This window comes from Ptychodera flava, chromosome 17 (genome assembly GCF_041260155.1).
Source record: "Ptychodera flava strain L36383 chromosome 17, AS_Pfla_20210202, whole genome shotgun sequence".
In the NCBI taxonomy this organism is placed as follows: Eukaryota; Metazoa; Hemichordata; class Enteropneusta; family Ptychoderidae; genus Ptychodera; species Ptychodera flava.
In genome coordinates this window covers 12203427-12218202 of record NC_091944.1, presented here as the reverse complement: position 1 = coordinate 12218202, position 14776 = coordinate 12203427, and the positions used below count along the sequence as shown (strand labels likewise).

Genomic DNA, 14776 nt, shown 5'->3' with positions numbered 1-14776 from the left:
ATTTGTCTGAGCGGACTGTACTTTCGTTTCAGCCATTTTTAACTGTGGTTAAGTATGAAGGGTAACATCTATGATGTATATGCTGAGAAAATGACATAGTCTGTTCATGGACAAAGGCAATCTCCAATACAAGCCAAGGACGACTTAAAACATCTTTAAGAACCCAAACCCTAAATGTTTTATTGAATAAAAAGGAAAACAAGCATTCACCGGAAACCTTTACTGTAATATGCTAAAAGTTTTACCAGTTCGCACTGCTGGGTGATAGATGCAACGTTTAACAGTACATATTGTGACGTTTATAACTTTTTTTGTAGTTACATTGAAACTCGCGAAAAATATCGAACAAAATGGCGTCGATTTAATCTTGTAAGGCCTTCATGCACAACAACCACTGTGCTTGGAACTACTCAGACAAGCACGAGCGCCACAGTCTGATTGACCTATATACCAAACAGTTCTATCGGATGAATGCTTACAGGATGTTTACATTAGGTAAGTGTACGCTACAGATCATGAGAGTTTCACGTGATGAAAGAAAACAAACATTCCCTCGTACTGAGCAGCAATTCTGCTCAAGTACATGTCTCGACTTTACTTTCGTTTTAGCAATTCTCGACTTTGGATTAGTACGCACGACAACTCTCTATGGTGCATATGCCGAGATGTCCGTTTATTGACAAAGAGTTAACCCCTTAAAAAGGCCATGTATATTTTAATAATGATATTTTAAGAGTAATTTGCTAAATATTATTGAATTCATACATACACCAGGTATGGAATGAACACTAATCAAAATGCAATATTATAAGAGCCAAAGGCATTCGTATCAGTGGCACTAGGTGTACTTTTTAACAATGCACACTGTGTTGTCTATGTTGTGTAATTGAATAGAAAAAGAACAACATCAAACAATCTGGCGTCGGTGTAATCTTGTAAGACCTCTTTACACAACGACCGCTTTGATGCAAAATACTCGGACAAGTCGAGGCAGAATTTTATAGGCTGACCTAGATACAAGACATTCACACTAAATGGTTAGAGCTTACGAGACATCTAACAGTAGATTACGTTGACCCGTTGGCAAAAGCCGAACCAGACTTATTGTAAATTGAGGTGTCGTCAACACTGTTAAGCGTAACAATCAGTTAGTTTTTATATCAGTCACTTACAAAGAAATAAACTCTGCGAGAGTTGAAACATTGTCTTGCAGGAGGTCAGACGTAGTCAAAACACAGCCACCACGCACGTCTACGTACAGCCGGCTAATTGTACAAGACATATCACTTAGGCCAAAGTAATTAAATTCTTTCTTTTGCGTCCCTACCCGCTTAGGTTTTTAAGGTTTTCATGAAAAACACACACAGTGTATTTGAACAGGAAATTTTAGGACATGACCACTTAGCTTTTCTGAACTAAAATTTTGTTACAATTCTTTATCTGCTGCAATCAAACTACATTGTGTTAATTTTCTTGTGTGTGTTTTTCAGCCGCTTAGACGCGTACCTTTTCCCATTTAGGGTGGACGCAAAACAAATAATTTAATTACTTTGGCCTTACTTTCAAGTGTATTCGTTTTGACTACATCTGATTTGCAATACAATGTTTCAACTTTAGCAGAGTTGATTTCTCTGGGATCGACTAGTATTACCGCTTAGTTGATAATTATCCCTGACAGTGTTGGCAACACCTCAATTCAGACAGTTTGTTTAGTTCGCCTTATGCCAACGGGTTAAAACAAACCACTGTGTATGTATTAACTATGTCAGTTAAAAGTAATTTGGAGTTTCATTTGGAGACAGACAACAAACATTTCCTCGAAGTGTCGTGTAATTCTACGAAGTCTACATATTATTTGTCTGAGCGGACTGTACTTTCGTTTCAGCCATTTTTACTGTGGTTAAGTATGAAGGGTAACATCTATGATGTATATTTATCACCAGATTTTCTTTTGTTGTTATATGGACAATGAGTCCGATATAAAGTCTATAATAATAATAATAATAATAATAATAATAATATGCTGAGAAAATGACATAGTCTGTTCATGGACAAAGACAATCTCCAATAAAAGCCAAGGACGACTTAAAACATCTTTAAGAACCGAAACCCTAAATGTTTTATTGAATAAAAAGGAAAACAAGCATTCACCGGAAACCTTTACTGTAATATGCTAAAAGTTTTACCAGTTCGCACTGCTGGGTGATAGATGCAACGTTTAACAGTACATATTGAGACGTTTATAACTTTTTTCTGTAGTCACATTGAAACTCGCGAAAAATATCAAACAAAATGGCGTCGATTTAATCTTATAAGGCCTTCATGCACAACAACCACTGTGCCTTGGAACTACTCAGACAAGCACGAGCGCCACAGTCTGATTGACCTATATACCAAACAGTTCTATCGGATGATTAATGCTTACAGGATGTTTACATTAGGTAAGTGTACGCTACAGATCATGAGAGTTTCACGTGATGAAAGAAAACAAACATTCCCTCGTACTGAGCAGCAATTCTACTAAGTACGTGTCTCGACTTTACTTTCGTTTTAGCAATTCTCGACTTTGGATTAGTACGCACGACAACTCTCTATGATGCATATGCCGAAATGTCCGTTATTGACAAAGAGTTAACCCTCAAACACGGCCATATATATTTTAATTATGATATTTTAAGAATAATTTGCTAAATATTATTGAATTCATACATACACTGGGTATTGAATGAACACTAAGCAAAATGCAATATTACAAAAGCCAAAGACATTTGTATCAGGTTACATTGTTACGCAAGAGGAGCACTGTTTAACAATACATACTGTGTTGTTTATGTTATGTAATTAAACAGAAAAAGAAAAAAAATCTGGTGTCGAGTTAATCCTAAGCTTGTCGGGCCCCTTTACACGACGGCCGCCTCCCCTGTCAAATACTCGAACAAGTCAAGACAGGCTTTCATAGGTTCACCCTAATTCAAGACATTTACATTGTCTGATTAAAGGTTACGAGACATTTATGTGTAGTAGCTAACAGTTAAAGGTCATTTGGAGTTTCAATCGGCGACGGTTGACAAACATTTCCTCGAACTAATGTCTAATTGTACGAAGTCGCCATTATTTGTCGGAGCATACTTTACTTTCGTTTCAGTCAGTCGTGAATTTGAGGCTTACAGGAAAACCAGGCCCGAGACGAGACGACCCGAGAAGACAGACCCTTATGCCGATGAAAGGAGAATCGCTATTTGCGCCCTCATGGTCCCACATTCATTCACAAAACATATGGAAAAAACATTTATATCAATACGACATAATATGTTCAAAAACTGTGTCAAAGAAATAGTGCATATCAAAATTCACTAGATAAAAAAATGCTTAACATATTTGAACAATGCCATAAAATAAGAATAATTTAACTGAACTATTGAAATAACGATATGCCGAAAATCAACTGATATTTGTCAGTCGGCACAGAAGGGTAAAAGATCAAACTTTTGATAGAACATAAGCTTACTGAACGGAAATATTGAAAAATATGGCCTCGATTTACTTTAGAGGGCCCTCATACTTATCGATTTGTGCGGTTGCAATCTACCCAGACAAGTCAATACAGCATACATGTAGGACTGATTGACTACCAGCATACATTTCTATTGAATTATTTTTAAGGTTAAAGGTCATGGGAATTTTCAGTGGCAACAAAAAACATTTCTTCGAACTGACAAACACTTCTACGAAGTACGCATAATCTGTTTAGACTTTACTTTCGTTTCAGTCATCGGTCGCTATTGTTGAGATTGCAAAGATAGATAGAACAGAACATAAAATCTGCTTAAAGATAGATCATTGGCATGAACTATCGAAATAACGATATGCCAAAAATCAACTGATATTTGTAAATCGGCACAGAAGGGTAGAAGATCAAACTTTGATACTACAAAATGAAGGGAAATATTAAACAATATGGCCTCGATTTACTCCCGAGGGCCCTAATACACATCGATTTGTGCGGTTGCACTCTACCCAGACAAGTCAAGACAGCATACATGTAGGACTGATTGACTACCATACCAGACATTTCTATTGAATGATTTTCTGGGTGAAAGGTCATGGGAATTTCAAGTGGCAACAGAAAAACATTTCCTCGAAGTGAAATACAGTTCTACGAAGTACGCATTATATATCTGAGTAGATTTTACTTTCGTTTCGGTCATCGGTCACTGTTGTTGAGACTACGCTATGTATGCTGGGATCATATCACTTTATTGACGAAGACAATCTGACACTAAAAAAATATGAAACGTTTTGAGAACTTTCCAGAACAAAGCACCAAATATCATTAGATAAAGACAGTTTATAAGCCTTGACTTCAATGAACAAAGCGCTAAATATTATTGAATATATATAATAAGCATAAGGCCTATTGGAAAATATCATATTGTGGTATTCTAAAAATCAATCAATATTCTGCAAGTCAGGACTATATGACAGTAGCTTGAAGGCAGCAAACAAAATTTATCAGCCAAAATATCATGGCCCCGGAAGTTAGCAAATGAAACTTGCGAGTATTTTTCCCAAGTCCAACTCGTAAAAGCAAGTTAGCACTTGTCCCACATACATTTTCTCCTCATGTATCCGTACATGAAACATATGTAATTTAATAATAAGTTTCCTTTCATTATTTATCGATCTGCACATGCAGTAGTAACAATTGAAGATATGTAACGACTAGAATATACCAGCTGCAAAAAAGAAGAAAAAACATGTTTGTTTGAGTCAACTTTCCATATCTTACCGTACGCAAACATCCACATTACCAAACTACAAAGAGCTTATTTCTCAAAACATTTCTTTGCCTATAATATGCACTTTATAACAAGCGCCAATTCGCTAACTCTGCGCATGGAAACAAGGCATTCACAACTAGAATGGTAGAAAGCATTACATCTATGACACCGTGCTTGTTTTATACACACATCCGTATGAACAGACCACACTAACTTTCTGCTTAATTTCTTTGCATAAATTACTATATTATAATTAGGACGTAACCTTATCCCACTTCTCATCTCATTTCTTGCATTGTTATCTGCATTTGTATGAGTAACATCTACATTTAATTTGCTTTGTCATAGAAGACAATATTTTCGAGAACTGCCGGGACAAACCTGAATGACACAAGATTTATATGTCTGCTGTGCCTATAAATACAGACTAAATTTTATTGTCTGCTCGAATGAAAGGCAGATGGTGTGCATCCATTGCACCAAGCCCGTCTCTTACATGTACAGCCATACTGACGTTTCTTCATTTCTATGTCAAAATGTTAGTGTATGATTGGATACATGTGTTTGAAACAGGCTATTCGTAATGGATACACACCCTTTCTATCATTTCAGCAGATTTTGTATTCTCTTCTATAAACACATTAAGAATGCAGGTGCTAATTATAGTGAAGATAACTTATAGACAGAACAAAGACAATTAGAAATGTCATGAGCATACTCTTATCCTTTGGGATGGTTATATGTGCTTAGTATAGGCTGTGTAAAATGGATGCACATTTTAATTTTCATTCAATTAGACATTTGATTGCTTACCATAGGCATAAAAAGCATATTGATTCTTGCTAAAGGAGCTTTTTTACATAGAAATTAATTATTAAATGAAATATGTTCAGTCTGGTAGTATGATTTTTGTGTTTTTGACAAAATGTGAAATGGGCGAACATACAAATTTTTTTTTTAACAGTTGCTATATGTATGTAATGATACATATTAACATAATATTTTATGTGGCATTCATGCAAACTTGCTTTTTCAAAATAGGAAGGAAAAAAGGAGAACATATTTTGTCTGCTGCCTTCCACAAAGCAAATTTTAATGCTAAGTTCTGTCTTTTATATTCAATCAAGTCTGTAGGACGACATGACAATGCATATGTCGCCTTCTTAGTTCAATTATTACACAAGGCACGAAACATAACAAACAACATGTCGTCAATTTACTCTTGTAGGGCCTTCATATACACAACATACGCCGCGCCTATAACTATTCAGACAAGTCAAGACAGCCACGGACCAGTCGACCCACACACCAAGCAGGCATTTCTTTTGAATGATAAAAGGTTACTGTTTATGAGAGTTTCAATTGGTAGAGGTGGCTGGAAAAGAGGATCAATTATACGAAGTAAACATTATAACACACAAATTTCGTTTCAGCTATCAATGAATTTCTACGGACAAAACAAAGTCAAAGGAGTAAGTAAGATGTTACCAGAAGCACTCTACAGAAACTTAAAGAATTTCTATTGAACTTAAATTTATCTAAATGATTGTGACTGGCGTGGAAGGTCTTAATATTGCATTTGTAAAGTCTACGAAGTTTGCATTATTTGTCGGAGCAGACTTTTATTTCGTTTCAGTCATAGGTGAATTTGTAGATGTATGGACATTTAATCTCTATGCTGACAATGGCGAGAAGGCGTAGAAATATTGTCTCCCAAACAAGGCTGGGAAGACTTTAAATCTTAAAAAGGAACAAATTCTGACCATTATTAAGCAATGACGTGAAACGATATTCATCAGTCGGCACAGAGAAGAAAAAGATACAACGTTTGACATTTCATACTGTCCGGTCAATGTCTTTTAATTACATATGGGAGAAACGGAAAATATTAAACAACATGGCGTCGATTTACTTTTGAAAGGCCCTCATACACAACAACAACTGCGACCGCAATCTACCCAGACAAGTCCAGACAGCATAGGACGGATTGACCCATACACCAGACATTTCTATTGAGTGTATTGAGTGTATCTATGGTAACAATTCATGAGAGTTTCTAATGGCAACAGAATACAAACATTTCCTCCAACTGACAAACAGTTCTACGAAGTACGCATTATATAACTGAGTAGACTTTACTTTCGTTTCGTTTCAGTCATTGATCACCATAAAAAGATTCCACGTCGAATCTCTACGCTGTGTATTCTGGGATCATACCATACGTTTCTGAGTTTATTGACGAAGACTGCCTGACAAAAATATTAAACGGTTTGAGAACTTTCAAGAATAAAATGCCAAATACTATTGGATAAAATACTTGTTATGTAAGTTTTGACTTTCAAATAAAAACTGCTAAATATTATTTAATAGATATAACGAGCATTATTCAATTCCTCACTTTTATTGTCATTAAGGTTGAAAACAGATTGCGCTCCACAGGAATAGCAGGCATATTGGTGCTTGTTTCAGGATCGGTAATTTATATGGGACATATCATTACGAAATAAGGTGTGTGCAGTCTGTAGTATAGATGTGTGCTTCCGAGAGGATGTGAGGATGTGAGGTGGATGCACTTTCAGTGTGACAGAGGGTACTTAAAATAATATTAAATTTGTTATTGATACCTGTCATGTGTATGTCTTGATATGTGTAAAGACAATCTTTTAAATGACAGTCATTGAAATTTGGCTGTACAAATCATTTCCCAAACAAGGCTGGAAAAACTTAAAATCTTTAAAAAGGAACAAATCTGACCATTATTAGGCAATGACGTGAAACGTATATTAATCAGTCGGCACAGAGAGGAAGAAAGATGAAACGTTTGACAGTACATACTGTGTCGTCAATGTTGTTTAATTACATATGGGAGGAACAGAAAATTTTACACAAAATGGCGTCGATTTACTCTTGTGAAGCTCTAATACACAACAGCAACTGCGACCGCAATCTACCCAGACAAGTCCAGACAGCGTAGGACGGATTAACCCATATACCAGACATTTCTATTTAGTGTATATATGGTAACACTTCATGAGAGTTTTAAATTGCAACAGAATACAAACATTTCCTCCAACTGACAAAGTTCTACGAAGTACGCATTATATGTCAGAGTAGACTTTACTTTCGATTCGTTTTCCATTCTATGAACACAAATCAATTTTGCTAAAGTTGGTGTTCCTCAAAAGAACAGTATCTGAGCTTTTCAAAAATGTAAGGTTTGTGCTATTTCATGCTAGTTTACTCAATTTAGGGGAGGATATAGTACCCCCTAACCCCTACTCCTACCCATTTTTCGCCATTTTTTGCAGTACATACAAATCAAAAACCAGTGCAGACAGGTAGTGCATCCCAAAATATCCAATGTTAACATCTTTTTTCTAGTTCAGCAGATCCCAAAGAACAAAAAAAATACCCATGTAGTAGGTTTATGGGAGAGGAGGTGCACGGTGGGCCCCTCCAGTCCACGGACCAATACTATGCTGCCAATGTTTTTTAGTCACACACGGGAGGAACGGAAAATATTAAACAATATGGCGTCGATATACTCTTGTAAAGCTCTTATACAAAACAACAACTGCGACCGCAATCTACCCAGACAAGTCCAGACAGCATAGGACGGATTGACCCATATACCAGACATTTCTATTGAGTGTATCTATGGTAACACTTCATGAGAGTTTCAAATGGCAACAGGATACAAACATTACCTCCAACTGACAAACAGTTCTACGAAGTACGCATTATATAACTGAGTAGACTTTACTTTCGTTTCGTTTCAGTCATTGATCACCATAAAAAGATTCCACGTCGCACCTCCACGCTGTGTATTCTGGGATCATACCTTACATTTTTGAGTTTATTGACGAAGACTCTCTGAAAAAAATATTCAACGTTTTGAGAACTTTCAAGAACCAAATACCAAATACTAGTTGATAAAGAAATGTTACATAAGCCTTGACTTTACAAAAAAACTTACTGCTTAACATTATATAAAATATATATTATAAGCTTTATTTGAAATTCCTTAATTTTATTGTCCATAAGGTTCAAAATCGATTGCGTTCCAAAGGATTAGCAGGTATAGTAGTGCTTGTTACAGGATTTGTACTTTATATATAAAATCATCATGAAATAAGGTGTGTGCAGTCTGTAGTATGCATGCGTGTGCCCTCAATAGGATGTGAGATAGATGCACTTGTAATATGACACAGAGAACTTAATGTTTGTATATTTGTTATTAATACCTGCTATATGTATGCCTGGATACGTGTTAAAAACCTTTCTATGACGTTCATGCCTACTTGCTTTTAAAAACAGGAGGAATGTTGCGATCATGTTGCGATCATGTCATGTCTGCTACGTTCAAGCTAAACTCGGATACTGAGGGGTTTTTTTGCTATATTCAACCGAGTCTGTAGGCGATATGTGTAACGTAAGAAAATGAATAGAGTGCGTTCTATGTTGTTTATTACACAGAAGGAACGGAAAATAACAAACACTATGTCGTCAATTTACTCTTGTAAGACACTCTTACACAAAATCTACTGCACTTATGACTATTCAGACAAGTCCAGACTGCCACAGACTGATTGACCTACAGAACAGTTCTTAACGATTAAAGGTTATTGTTTATGAGAGTTTCACTTGTTGCACGTGGCAGAAAGTGACAAGCTGTTATATACAAAGCAAACATTACTGACTTTTACTTCGCTTCAACCTGTGATGAATTTGTACCAGTATATGCAAGCTAACTCCAGATTGTGAGTAATTTGGAGAGCTGGGCCAGCTATATACTCAAAACGAGCTTTTGATTTAAAATTAGTTTTCGCAGACACATTAAATAGAATAAAAAGATCATAAAGTTATGAACGTTTTATTGTATCAACTATCCGTGGTAAAATAATGAAAGTGAAAATATGTTAACCATAGATTTTAAGGGCAGGTGCAAGATGCACAGTTGAGCGTGTAAAGAATTAACACCACTAAGTAAATTGACACAGATTTTATTGTTTTCTCAATAGACTGGTAACTTTTGCTTACAACACGATTGGAACTAATTTGGGATAATTGGATTTTTATATTTTGCAAATTTCTCAAAAGTGTTAGGTGCCATATAGCTGAATGTTGCAATATCGCAAATTACTCATAAAAACAAGTGTGTAATATAAAAAGAAGAGCAGATGAGATAACATTGTAGATTAAATCGACATTACTTCACCATTTACTCTTCGTATAATATGTGGAATCATAAATTCTAAAATTTAAAGGAATTATTGAACGCACAAATGTGGCAAATGGGGGCTTATCTGCGGGATTTATTTTGTCTTAAGAATATAGTGACTTATCTGTGGTCACTTATTTGGCAACAGTGTATCAAGAGAATCGCCAATGTAAGCAAAGCCATTCAGAATCGAAGTGCGCAATGGACTTCGATGTCCTACATATTGCGTACCTGGCTTTATATGAATTCGAAGAAATTTTGTTGTTTCGTTCGCATCGCATTGCATGGTCCTACTAAAGGCGGAGCCTCCCTTTACCCTTCCCGCAACACGCGGGCATACGCTCCAGAAATGCCACTTTTTTCCGGCCGCAAAAAACGCAGACAGACTGCCAAGCGGTCATCGCGCAGCTGCTGCCGATCGAACTCTGTGGTTATATTCAAATTCTAACGCGACTCGAAAACGATTGTTTTAGGAAATTCGAGCGTTGGTGGTGGGGAATCAATGACCGTTGGCGATTTGAACCGACCGTCAATCAAACGCTTGTATAAACTCTGTTTGCAGGATTAGCAAAACGTGCCAAAAGGTTGGGATCAGTTTGTGTAATTAATGTTACAGAAATCAAACAGTACTGGCCAAGCGTTTGACTGGGAGGAGAACTTCACTAATGCGAGAACCTAGGATTGAAAATTGCGGCTTTAATAAAATTTCCAGGTTCTCTCGTGGAATTATTTATATAAAGCACAGAATGAAACCAGTTATCGTTGGATGACCTATGACCCTATCCCACAGAGCACATCATGTTGTGATTTCACTAAAATGCGATCACTTGGAAAGAATACAACTATCAAAACAGAATATTATTGTTTAATAATTTAGTAAATGTGAGAAGGAAAATGCAATCATGTTGCTTCACGCGGCCACTTTTATAATCTGGCTTATAATCAACCGTTTTTCTTATTTGTAGCAGTCCCTGCCGGGGTATATCGAAACTTAATTCATCATATACATGAGATTAATTAGTATGGTCAGCCAACATGAGCATAATATTGATGACAGTCATAAAATTATCGCAACATACTTTTATCAATTGTATTTTCATCAGAAAGACATTTATCATACAGTGCTACGCTTTTGCTACGAAAACATGGCAATTACAGTCTTTGGAATATTCTTACGCTTTGAATAGGGAATGCTCTTCCAAGGACGTACAGGAGCAATTATGTTTTGCATAGAAATTTAACTTGTGTCAAAGTTGTCACTGTATGACGTGAGAAAGTGGAAAGTGAAAGTAAACCGATCGTGAAGTTATAAGTACAACGTGAACTGGAAAGAAGGTTTTAAAAATGCAGTAGATGTTCGTTTGTTCGCCGAAAATTTTCAAAGTCATCTCTGCCAGTCATAAATATACAAAAATATGTTTCTGTAATTAAATATGCAGATTTTCATGGCATACGAATATTGAAAGTACAGTGCAACAGACGACGTTTGCGAATAGCCTGCTTTAGAATAGACTGAATTTGAATACAAGCGAAAGTAAAACCGTCATTAGAACCAATTTTTATACAGTGTGATACTTGAAATTCCCTTGAAATGAAAGGCGTGGATAGTGATTATATGACAATTAATTAAAGAGTGGTAAATATCACACATGATCAATGATCCAACCCACTACTTTTCCATCCGAGAATTTAAAATGATAGATCCAAATATGCGTCCTGCTGGGCAGTCGATGTCCCAATGTACAATGTAATCAAGGTGTAATTTCAACCGCACACTTCTTTTGCATGAAAAGTATCTGAGAAATAAGCACCCGTCTCACTTGTCCTGCAAAGTTGACGATTAGCAAACGTAAGCCATAATCGTCTTAAGTTTCACCACATCGCCTTATAGATATGCAACTATTTTGGGACGAGTCATAGTATTAAAATGATAACGTACCTGTTAATGTATTCAGAAGATTATCCTGGTTAACTCAGTCCCTCTAGTCAACGCAAAGTGGTCAACCTTTCAGAGGCATTTTCCCTTCGGTGATCTAACTCAGACGACTGACCCTTTCTGGGTCAAGTGTTGTCAAAGATGACCCTTCGTGTGAGTTAACCCCCTAAACTGCGTTCAATCGACCGGATCCGAGTTTAAAAATTTGCTATGTTTCCTTTGCTTCGCATCGTTACTATGGAAACGAACATAGCGTGTTTATGTTGCAATTTTCTCCTTTTTTTGTAAGCATAGTATAACCATTCACTGATGATACCATTTATTCCCCACATGGTTTAAATTATCATTTAGACATCCTGGAGTGTACTTACATACCAAAATACCTAACCTAATCTATGACCAAGAGACGCAAAGAAAAAAAGTCATGTACTTAGGTGTGCAAGTGAACTTTTTCTGTGTCAGCAAATTGAAACGATTCGATATATTTAGCTATCGTTTCCTCACTTGTAATGAATTATGAGTAAAAATAAGTAATTATTAAAATCTTTAGATCCGAATGAGCCCTAATTTCGTATTTTAAATAAATCAATAAATATATAAACGTGTGTATGAACATGGGCATGTCCCTTCCCCACACGACGTTGAACACCATATATACAATATTTAACGATACATATCATGTAGTCCATGTTGTGCAATACGTTAGGGAATGGAAATTCAGTAGATTATAGATGAGATTCCAACTCACAATATGGCACCCAGTCACCTCAGTAGTGAAGACAGTCAAAACAGCTCAACTTAATCCCCGGGCTTATAAGTAAGTAATCTACATGTGAGCAAAATGGCGTAGATTTACAGCGCAGTACAGTGCAGTCAGTTTTACAATTACGTTGAAAGAGTGAAAAATGCTAAACAATATGGCGTCCATTTACTCTTATAAGCTCCCGTTAACAACGACATGTGCACCTGCACAACACTCGGGCAATTCAGGACAGCCGGGGCTGACTGATGTACGTATCAAAAATTTGCTTTGAATGGCTAAAGGTTACAGGTCATAAGAGTTTCAAGTGTTGGCAGAAAAACAAGTTTTTCGTCGAACTGACCTCAAATTCTATGCATTAGGCATTATTTGTCTGAGTAGAGTCGCCTTTCGTTTCAGCTATCAATGATTTGGATTACGTATACACGTTAACTCTATCTCGACATAGTGTATACTGTGAGACACGTGTTCGTTTGCTGACAAAGACAAACTTCCATATGAGGCTGGGTTGATTTTGAAGAGCGAAAGAATCAGCCAACCAACCGACCAATAAAACACGCAAAAAATAAACCCAAATTAATAAGTATGTAAATGAATAAGTAAAGCAGCGATCGGACATTTTCATTATACGAAGTTCAAAAATTCACATTTATGTAAGTCATCACTATAGTGCCTTTGCTTCCATGTTTGATACTTCATAGCATGCAGTCCCTGTTGTGCAACTTCATGTACATATATTAAAGAATGTCAAGTATTAAACAAAATGGCAAAATGGCGACGATTGAGACTTGTGAAGCCTAACAAGTAACGAACACTGCACCTTCACACTACTCAGACTATTCAAGGCGGCCATATGCTAGTTGACCTATGTGACATATTGAGCGGAAGCCCCTCTCAAAAGTGTAGACCGAGGGCAAATGTGTACCTGTGAGGCAAGATGCATTTGTGTGAAGTCATGTGAGACTAATATCACCTCTCCATGGCTTGTTGTCATGGTAAAAGAACACACTAGCTGCACATACAGTATGGATTAATTTTGCCTGGTCAGTTCGACACGCAAGCGTACTTAACGATAACATACAGGGCTTACAGGCAAGACTTGCCATTTCGATGCCTGGTATGCATGTTTTTTTACACACACTAAACGTTTTCATATCATTAACAGGAAGGAACCTAATGACTGGATTGTTTGTACAGGATAAACAACAGAAAACCGACACCGAAATATATCTGACATGTAGGCCTTGAGACAGATTACTATCACCAGTCTTGGGTGCAAATTAATGTCTTTACGACCAGACCAGTCATTAGGTTCCTTCCTGTTAATGATATGAAAACGTTTAGTGTGTGTAAAAAAACATGCATACCAGGCATCGAAGTGGCAAGTCTTGCCTGTAAGCCCTGTACATTCAATTTACAATCAAATCACAGCATGTTCGTGTTAACAATTTCTTGAAAAAAGGCCGGCTTATCTGCGACAAATATTTTTTGAAGGATGTCATATTACAGTGATCTCCCGGTGGTACCAGTTAGCCTGCAATATCCAATGAATCGCCACGGCTGTACACAAAGTCACTCAGCAGTGCACAATGGACTTGGTACTGAACTCGGCATTATATTATTTTGAAGAAATTTGCGATTTTATGTTCTCCATCGTAATTTATAATACTAGTATTCCGAACATCATTTTCAAAGTAGTGTATATGTCACTTCTCTACGACAGGTTATGTCAACGACAAAGTCCATGTTAAGAAACAGACAGAAATGAACAAGTTATCCCTGGATGACCTATGACCCTTTGCAAAGAACATATCATATTTTGAGTTTTACTAAAAGGTGCGAAGGAACAACTATCAAAATAATTAGTTAAGATTTAAACAACAGTGTTATCTTTATATTAAAAGAAATGAAATGTTTTTGCGATCGGTCACTTTTACACATCAGCCTAAAATCTGTATTTTCCCATCGTCAATATGCTTGTTGCAGTCTCTACAAAAGCATATTGACACAAAGGGGAGTCTTCGGAACTGAGTCGGTTTGGATTCGACAACAGCATGTAGAAGCATCACGTCAAAACG

At 36.6% G+C, this 14776-nt stretch overlaps 1 protein-coding gene across 1 annotated transcript in view; it reads right to left on the bottom strand.

Moving 5' to 3' along the window:
• Positions 1–12026, bottom strand: part of LOC139115439 (serine protease inhibitor dipetalogastin-like) — a 45773-nt gene extending 33747 nt beyond the window's left edge. Inside the window, exon 1 of the mRNA XM_070677548.1 lies at positions 11942–12026. The gene's annotated coding sequence lies outside the window, so the exon portion shown is untranslated. The remainder of the gene's footprint in view (positions 1–11941) is intronic.
• Positions 12027–14776: the final 2750 nt, after the last annotated feature.